The 9,886-nt window shown below is 48.2% G+C and overlaps 1 long non-coding RNA gene across 1 annotated transcript; it reads left to right on the top strand.

Moving 5' to 3' along the window:
- The first annotated feature begins 536 nt into the window (after window positions 1-536).
- On the top strand, window positions 537-9,822 carry LOC121446260. The gene is made up of 3 exons (XR_005974047.1): window positions 537-742; window positions 1,598-1,976; window positions 9,271-9,822. It is a non-coding gene; the product is annotated as an uncharacterized LOC121446260 (long non-coding RNA).
- The last annotated feature ends 64 nt before the right edge of the window (window positions 9,823-9,886 follow it).

The following is a 9,886-nucleotide window of genomic DNA, read 5'->3' as shown; positions in this document are numbered from 1 at the left end:
CACCAGAGGACTGTGGGTAGTTATTATGTTTCCAGAGATCAGCACCGAGAAAGAAGCTGAGGGCCGGCGAGGAGGGTCTGTAGGATGCTTAAAATGCCAGGTCCATGTTGCTGAACTCTGAGTGGAGGTCAAAAGAACATGGTATAACCAGAGGGAAATAACGCCCAGGTTCTCACACTCCTCCCTGTGAGGCCTCCACTGTGTGAAGGTGACTCGGGCTGGAAAGTGTTTCCTAAGCAGCTCATCGGACTTCCAGGCCCCTTGAGCCCAGCCTAGTTTTCCAACTCTATCCTAACCGCTACACCCCGTCCCTTCTTTTCTTTATTCTGAAACGTTCTTATCACAGTTCCAATGATTGGCACCATTAAACTAACTCCTCAGACATCTAGAGAACAAAACAGAACAGACTTTGTTCCAGAAAAAGCACATGTGAGCACACACACGGTTACACCCACACTGCTTTTCCTGGTTTCCCTATTCCTCCGAGCAGCCGCCATCTTCATCAGATCAACACGGTCAGGCTTGTGGCTTGTTGACATGCCCTCACGGAAGGAGGGGTGGGCAGATCATAGGACCTTAACCTGAAAGTCCAGCCAACCCCTCCTGACATTTTTGTGCAGTTTGGCCTGACTGTACTTAGGAGGTGCCAGAGCGCCTAGGTGGGAAAGCTAACAGGGATGAGTTCCTCGCAGTCAGGGTGGGGAGTATCCTCCATGCTCAGCACAGACCTTCCAATTCTTAGGTAAGTAACCTAAGAAACTGGGTCCCCAGGGTGAACGGGAGGAGCTGTCATTTGTTACTGGGAATGCAGGAGAAAGTTGGGGCATTTCAATTGTATTTTAATAAATAATGCTTGCCTGAGGATTGGGAGATTGGGAGAGTAAAACAGCAGCACTGGCCAGCCTTACAGCCAGGCAGTGGTGACACACACCTTTAATCCCAGTAGCAACACTAGTTGCCGTAGGAACCGGGCAGTGCATGCCTTTAATCCCAGAACTAGAGAGAATTATAAAATGGGTGGAGACAGTTCTCAGATACAGTCTCATTGTGAGATTCCTGGAGGCAAGATCACCATTTCGGACTGAGGTCGAGGTAAGAGCCAGTGGCTGGCTGCTTTGCTTTTTGGGTCTTCAGGTTGAACCCCAATTTCTCTCTCTGAGTTTTTATTAATCGTGCTTCAGAAAGTAAATGATGTTTATATCTCCCTTAGAGAAGAATTTTCACACCTATTCTGTTAAGGCACCCACAGAACTCCTGAGTGTGACCCACAGTTTCTGGGCACCAGCCCTGCTGGGGTCCCCTGAACAGATGTCAACTCTCCAGCTGAAGGTCTATCATCCTCTTTCCGTACACACGGGGACTTCAGAAACCATGAAAACAGATTCCCGCTCCCCACTCGCACCCGGTTGCCAGGCTCACACTGCACTGGCTGTTTCAGGCACTTACCTTTCTGCAGAGCTCGCAGCCTGAGGCCTTTTATCTTCCAGGGAGCAGGGTAACTCGCCATCGGGAAAACAGCTGACAAAGGCCTCTGTCTGGCCCTAGCTGCTGGCAGGCTCAGGAACCAACTGGGGCTTACTCTCTCCCTTTTTTCCAGACTTCATTCATGTTCTCAGTTCCCAGGGTTGCTTTAATTTCCTCTCGGGATAGGCTTCCACACACACCAGCAGTGACCAGCCACCATACAGATCACTTCAGGATGGCTGTCACACGTCAGGAATGCGAGGAAATAATCTCAACTGCGCAGTCACCGTCATCCACAGGAGATGTGTTCTGAGGCCACCAGAGGCTGGCTGAAGACGAGGAGATTGCCTGCCATCTGTCTAGATGTGTGATTACGTTTGGGGCACAGTAAAAGACTAGCCAAGGCGATAAGAGAGACCAGTTAACGCGATATGCTGAGAGAAAGAGAAGTGGCTGTGGCCTCTCTGTTTCCGAGCATCTTTCTCCACCACAGAAGCTCCTTCCTGGGTCAAGTGAGTTGACATGATGTACGTGTGTTGAGGTAAATTGAGTGTTGCCTGTCACACCAAGCCAGCAGTGGTGGCACATGTCTTTAGTCCCAGCACTTGGGAGGCAGAGGCAGGCGGTTCTCCAAGTTCAAGGCCAGTCTGGTTTATATAGTGAGTATAGTGAGTTCCAGGACAGCCAGGGCAGCACAGAAAAAAAAAAAACTGTTTTGAAAAAGGAGAGGGGGGGAGAGGGAGAGAGAGAGAGAGAGAGAGAGAGAGAGAGAGAGAGAGAGAGAGAGATCTTTAACAAACACAGCCATACTCTATGAAGTGGGTAACTGAGAACTTGCCACAAGTTGCTACTGGGTAAGTAACACAGTCAGTGTGGATATGCTCTATGAAGCATGATGATAAAGAGATGATTATCTTGTTTGCTTTTAAGATTTATATTTTTTTACTTTATGTGCTATGAGTGTTTTGTCTGTGTGCTCATCTGTTCTCCACATACCTGCAGTACCTCAGAAGACCAAAAGAGGGCATCATTTCCCTTGGAACTGGAGTTAAGGAGGGTTAAAGCCACTTATCAGTGCCAATATTTGAACCTGGGTCCCCTAGAAGAGCAGCCACTGCTCTTAGCCCTCTCCACCTTTGTCTCTAGGTCCCAAAAGGATGATTCTGTTCCCATGGGATGCCATAAGATTTTACCATTCTACTCAAATTGTGTCCAACATAATTTGTATTATGTTATTGTGTTGAAATTTTCTGTGTAATGTCCTCAGCCCACGATTGACCACAGGTAACTGAAACCAAGTGAGGAAGTGTCCCAGAGGGGGAGAGTGTGATGGCCAAACGCCAGAGTCAGAAAATAATTCACTTAAAAATGAGAGCGTTTGAGTTCACCTCCGAGGATGCTGTTTTCAGTGTCCCAGTATGACTGTGTCTAGGTCACACAGCCCGTTATCCCCAGAGGTCAGAATGAGGACTCTGTCTCAGGGGAGTGGGACCCTGGCTGATGTCATCTACCTGAGCACAGGGGTTCAAAGGTGGCCCTGGCTCCTCTAAGCCACCAAGGAGACATCTCTCTAGAAAAGATCTTACAATGTTTAGGAAGCCTAGATTTGTTCCAAGAGTTCCTCAAAATCCAGCAGAATAGATATCTGAATTTTTATTGCCCAGCCCATAATAGGAATATGACTTATGAGTCTTGGCATGCCAGGCTTCAGCAGCCTCCATAAATCTGGCTCCTAGATCAACTCCATATGTATTTCAGCAGAGCTGGGCCCTCGGAGGGGAGCAGGGAAAGGAACTAGAACAAGGGGTGAGGCTCTGCGGGTTAATCGCAGTCTGAATATTAACCATGCGTCATGCTGATTTCCTTGTGAATAGATTCAGAAGTCCCAGCGTGCAGACCTGGCTCGGGCATGTACAATCAGAACAGCAAGTGTCCAGCACGTGGGCTCGGGAAGCGTCCTTGCTGCACTGGGCTTCAGCCACAGACCAAGCTTCATTTCTGCTGAGAAAAATAATATTTCAGCCACTCCAGGGGGCCTTGAAACATGGTTGGGAGGGCTCCCAGCTCGAGGTGGAGGTGGGAGGAACAAACCACTGTTTGGTTTTTGACTTCCAAAATGGCCAAATTTTGCAGTGAATGCATGCAAGATTTTTCTGGCCTTTTAAATCTTTCTTTCCTTTTTTCCTCCTTTCTTTCCTTCCTCCTTTCCTTCCTTCCACTTTCAAAAGCAACATGCCCATCTGGTTATGCCTTTCTCCTGCTGTCCTGCACAGGGCTGAGCTTGCCCTATGGTGGTGCCTGTAACTTGACAGCTCCGAGAGGCCTCCAAGGACCCTCATTTCCCAGACGTGGAGACCAAGCCCCCAATTCCCTTCCCTTTCCCTCTTTAATGTAACTTCAGAGTCATGATCCTTCTTCTTTGGTCCCTAAGTAGCTGGACTACAGGTGTGCCCTTCTGCATAGGTGTGTGCTCCCCCACCCAGGACTTCTGTTGGCTTCAGACTCTGCAAGGAGCTTTGTGGATGGAGATTAAGTGTCCAATGATGGCCAAGAAAACACAGCAGGTGCTGTGTTGAAACCTTCTTGAGCCGGATCTGTGGTCCGTGCCTCAGAGTTCACCAGTCAGCTGTGTCCCTGAGCTCTGCGCTCTTAGCAAGGAGCATGGCTCGGGCAGGGGACTTGGCGGGCGTTCACGTACCTCCCTGTGGTTCCCTGTCAGTGACCACAGCAGCATACCCACAGTTCACACAAGGTCTCGGGCATCTCTGCCCCCACTCCTGACTCCTCCCCCTCAGAGCCACTCAACTCTGTGAAGGGATTCCCTCCTCCCAAATCTCTCTCTGTCCTCCCCATTAGGGATCAAATCTGTAAGGTTCCCCCACAGTCTTGTGTGGTATATACCCTGTCACCAGCAGATGGTGCTCTTTGAAGGGCGTTGTGGAATCTGTAGGAGGTGGGGGCTAGCCCTTGTAAGCATGCATTATTCCTGGCCCCTTCCTTTAAGCTCCTCGCTTCCCCTCTACTGTGAGTCACACACTCCTCCAGCCATGATGTTCTGTCCCAGTATATGGTGACAACCTGCAATGAACCCTCCAAAGCTGTGAGCCCAGAAATCTCTCTCTCCCCTTCCATTGTCTGCTTTAGATAGTTTGACCACAGCTAAGGTAATGAACACATTCTGCTACCAATGTAGCTCACACCATCAGCAGCTCGCTCCTGGATTTCTCTAACTTGTCTTCACAGCTCTGCCTGCTTCTAGTCTGTCTCTCAGTGCCTCTTCACGATCTGCTTGGAAACCGACTCATCTCTTCAAGCCTCAGGTCTGACTTGTCCCTGCATCAACCTCTGTCATAGTTCTGATGACTCATCCCAGTGGTATCTGAGGTGGGGCATCCCGGCCAGGGAGCACATAATGAGCCTCCAGGGTGTGAGAAGACACTGGAAAGTGTCTGTCACATTGTACCCTTTAAAGGCTGTGTCATGTGACTCTGTCATAATGTGCCGTCTTAGGTCAAGTTCCCCAAAGTCTGAGGAAGGGATCCAGTGCAGAGAATTTGCTGAGGGTCTGCCAGGGAAAGATCAGCAAGAGAGGAACTGGAGTAGGCTGAGGAGAGGAAGTCAGGTGACTTGGGGTTTCTACTTCTGTGAGAAACACCATGACCAAAGGCAACCTGGGGAGGAAAGGGTTTGTTTCAGCCTCCATCCTACAGCCCATCATAGAGAACTCTGGGTTTGAGCTCAAAGGAGGAGCTTGGAGGCAGGAACTGAAGCAGAGGCCACATGGGTGGGTGCTGCTTACTGGCTTACTCCACATGACTCTCAGCCTTCTTTCTTATAGAACCCAGGACCTATCCATTCATCCATCCACACATACATATATACATACATACATACATACATACACACATATATTCATCTACTCATCCATCCACACATACATATATACACACACATGCTCATCCAAACATACATATATAGAGATAAATACATATACATACATACATATATACACATACTCATCCACACATACATACACATACTCATCTATACATATACTCATCATCCATCCATATATATATATACATACACATACTCATCCACACATACATACACATATATACACATACTCATCTACACACGCATACATACATATATATACATATACTCATCCACACACACATACACATATATACTCATCCACAGATACATACATACACATCATCCACACATATATACACATGTATACATATACTCATCCGCACATACATACATACACATATGTACACATATACTCATCCACACATACATACATACACATATGTACACATATACTCATCCGCACATACATATATACACATATATACACATACTCATCCACACATACATACACATATATATACATACACTCATCCACACATACATACACATATATACATACACTCATCCACACATACATACATACACATATATATGCATACATTCATCTGCAATACATACACACACATATACATACACTCATCTGCGCATACATACACACACATATATATACATATACTCATCCTCACATACATACACACATATATATACATACACTCATCCACACATATATACATACACACGTCCATCCACTTACTCATCCACCACCCCTCCATCCATCATTTATTGATCTATCCATCCAATCACTCAGCCTTTCATTTAGTTAGTTCCCTGATGAGTTGTAGCCAAGAGCCTTGGTGAGTCTTGGAGAGCTGCAGTCTGGACAATAATAAACTTATAAATAAAAGTTACAAAGCAGAGGCATAGAAATGAGATGACACTTGGGTCCTCTCTGACAAGGAGATGTTCACGTAAAGAACTAGGTGGGAGTCGGCAGTGTGTGTGAAGGGCACTGTGGGCAGAGATAGCATGCTAACTGCTGAGGCTGGACCTATTGACCTTCAGTTGCCGTGACAAACATCCAGACTGGAAGTAATTTAGGGGGAAACTATTTATTTGGCTCATGATTCCAGTTCACACTCCATCACTGAAGGATGTCAAGGTAGAAACTCCAGGCAGGAACTTGCTATTCCACAGTCTTACCTCCAACCAAGGAACTTGCTTCACAGCCAAAGAAGTGAGTCAGGAAGCATGGAAGACACTGCTGGCTGGCTTATGATCAAACAACTGTCTTATAGCATTCAGGACCATCTGCCTAGGGATTGATGCTGCCCACAGTGAACTGGGCTCTCCTGCATCACTTACCCATCATGCCCCCATGCCCCAGGTCAGTGATGTAGGCAATTCCTTCACTGAGATTCTCTTCCCATGTAATTCTAGGCTGTGTCAAGTAGACATCAAAGCCAACCAGAATGAGACTGGTGGAATGTAGGGACTGAGGGAGACTGTCACCAGGAAGACACCAGAGAAGCATGAAGTGGAGGGATGGGGAGGGAGAGCCAGGGGAGAGCTGGGGGGCGCAGACCGGGGCTAAGTGGTACGGACAGGGTGGTCGGTCATTGTGCCTTTCTCACCACACCTCAGCAATGCTGGACTTGGGGGTTGGATTTTTCCCATTGCCGTTGAGAGTGGCCCTAGAGGGGCGTTTGCTGCACACTTTCTGGTTTTTCCTGGGGTATTGCATACAGTTACATACAGTGCTGTGTGTGGTGGGACCCAGTATTGTCTTGTGTTACAGAGGAAGAAATAGAGGCTCAGGAAAGTATTTGTCCAAGGCCGCATGGTTGGGAGGAATGTGAGGGAAATGCTCATGTGGGTTTGACTCCTTGGGAGGAGAGATGAATTGAATTCCTATTCTAGACCCAAAGCCTGGGCTGGAACCCAGTTGTCCTGAGGAGCCAGACGGAGCAACACTGCACCTTGAACCCGGAGAGCTGCAGTCTGGGCAGTCACAGGGATGGAGAGGCTTACCTGGGAGGCCAGCAGTCGGGCTCCACCCAGGGGAGCTGCCCCAGGCTTCAAAGGGTCACACGGTTTTGACTTTTCCTGACATTTTATGTCTAAGCATTTAAAAACTCCTACAGAGGCTGGGAAACCCACAGCACCCGCCCAGGTCAACAGTTGGAGGGGAAGACCAGAGTGGGGAGAGAGAGAGAGAGAGAGAGAGAGAGAGAGAGAGAGAAGCCAGCTTATGAAGGCAAGCATCTTTGTCTCCATAAGGGTTCAGCTGTGTGGGTGGGTGGCCCTAGTGACTCCAGTCCTAGCAGCTGAGCCTAGTGCTGGGAGATCTGAGTGCAGCCCACCTCTGCCGTGGAGTACACAAGAAAGAGTGTGTCCTGGCTAGTTCCAGCTGATGCAAGCTGGTGTCATCTGAGAGCAGAAAGTCTCAATTAAGAAGATGCCTCCATAAGCTACAGCTGGGGGGGGGGGGGGGATTTTATTAGTGATTGATGGGGGAGGGCCCAGTCCACGGTGGGTGGTGGTCCTGGATTCTATAAAAAAAAGAAGGCTGAGCAAGCCATGGGAACAAGCTAGTAAGGAGTACCCTCCACAGCCTCTGCATCAGCTCCTGCCTCCAAATTCCTGCCCTGCTTGAGTTCCTGCCCTGACTTCCTTTAATAATGAACAACAATATCAAAATGTTAACACTATAAACCCTCTCCTCCCCAAGTTGCTTTGGTCATGGTGTTCATCACAGCAATAGGAACCCTGACAAATCGGTACGAGGATAGAGGGGTATTGCTGTGACAGACCGGATCATTTTGAGAATGATTGTGGAAGGTCTTTGGAATTTCAGGCTAGAAAAGTCATTGAGTGTTGAGAGTTCCAGATTCTTACCCTGACTTCCCTCAACAAAGAACTGTTACCTGGAAGTGTAAGCTGAAATAAACCCTTTCCTGCCCAAGTTGCTTTGGTCATGGTGTTTCAGCACAGCAATGGTAACCCTCACTGGGACAGAGGGATTCAACTGTCTGTTACAGCGGGACCTACCTGTCCTAGTCATGTATCCTTGTACTGCTTAAGTCATGTTCAGGAACTGAAGCCAGCATCCGTCCAGCACTAAAACTTCAGAAAACTTTGGTTTTACACAGCTGAGTCTCTGGCTGTGTTCATGAGCAAATTAGGCCAATTGATCATCATAACTGGACTCTCCCTCCCTCCCTCCCTCCCTCCCTCCCTTCTCTCTCTCTCTCTCTCTCTCTCTCTCTCTCTCTCTCTCTCTGTGTGTGTGTATAAAATTTTAATTTTATAATTTCAAACCTCTGTTAAGAAGAGGAAACTGGAGGATGACATGGCTCAGTGGGTAAAAGTGCTTGTGGCCAAGCCCAATAACCCAATGACCTGAATTTGATATCTGGAACTCACATGGCAGGAGAAAGGAACTGAGTCTCACAAGTTTTTCCCTGACCTCCACATGGGCACTGTGGCATACATGTGCCTCTGTGTGTATATGTGTATGTGTGTGTGCATGCACGTTGGTGTGCGTGCACACACCAATAACATGAATAAATGTTTTCTTTGTAAATCTGAGTAAACTGGGACTCACAGAAGCTGAATGGCTCATCACAGGTAGGATGTGGCCGAGCCTGGAAGTCTGCACAAAAAAGCAGGAGTCGTCATGTTAATTTCCATACTGTAGGCGGTGGACTCCCAATGTCTTCCTACCCAGGGAGCCTTCCTCTCGGAATTAACACTGTGACACTTCCATCAGGTGGAAGGGGCCGCGGTCAAAATGACACCAAGCAGGTGCACGGGACCTTGAGGAATGAGTCTTCTCTTACCTGTGTGGGCTCCACCAGAGACACCCAGGGAACAGGAGTTTAAGGTGCTGAGACCCAGGTGAGAGTCCTGCTACTTCCTTTCCCACAGGTTCTTGAGCACAGAATGGCGCAGTTGTCCACCTACGAGCCAGGATCAAGCTGGAAGATGCACAAGCATGAGCAAGTTTTGAGTGGATGGAGTGTGTGCACGTGTGTGAGAGGGTGTGTGCCATGGACCAGAGGAGGATGTTGGCAGTTACTCCATCTGTATGCCTCCTCTCTCACTGAACCTGGAGCCAGGCAAGTGACTAGCAAACCTCAGCGACCTTCCTGTGCCCTCCCTTTGCAGCGCTGGGCTGGAGGTGAGCACGCAGTGCTCTCCCAGCTTCTTATATGGGTTCTGAAGATGTGAACTCAGGTCCTCAAGCTTGTACACCAAGCGCTCTTCCCTGCTGGGTCATCGCCCCAGCCCTGACGTGTGTTTTTAAAAAACAATCCCCAAGAGTTCCTTTCCTTTCCGATAAGTCTTTGATTTTGCAAATATCCATTTCCACCCCGCTGCGGCACTGTTGCTCCCTCCACGGTGCCTCCTGATTATTACAAACAGTGATGGCCTTTGTCCAAGTTCCCAATGTTTCCTTTAGTTAACACTTTGGTACGGTGCTGACACTTTGGGGTCTTTGCTGACTTCAGGACTACAGCATGGTTCTCCCTAGCAGTAGTCT

The sequence above is a fragment of the Microtus oregoni genome, unplaced genomic scaffold (assembly GCF_018167655.1).
Source record: "Microtus oregoni isolate MIOR12 unplaced genomic scaffold, Mior012 000003F_ref0000135, whole genome shotgun sequence".
In the NCBI taxonomy this organism is placed as follows: Eukaryota; Metazoa; Chordata; class Mammalia; order Rodentia; family Cricetidae; genus Microtus; species Microtus oregoni.
Note: the sequence above shows the minus strand (reverse complement) of the source record. Positions and strands in the feature narration are given on the sequence as shown.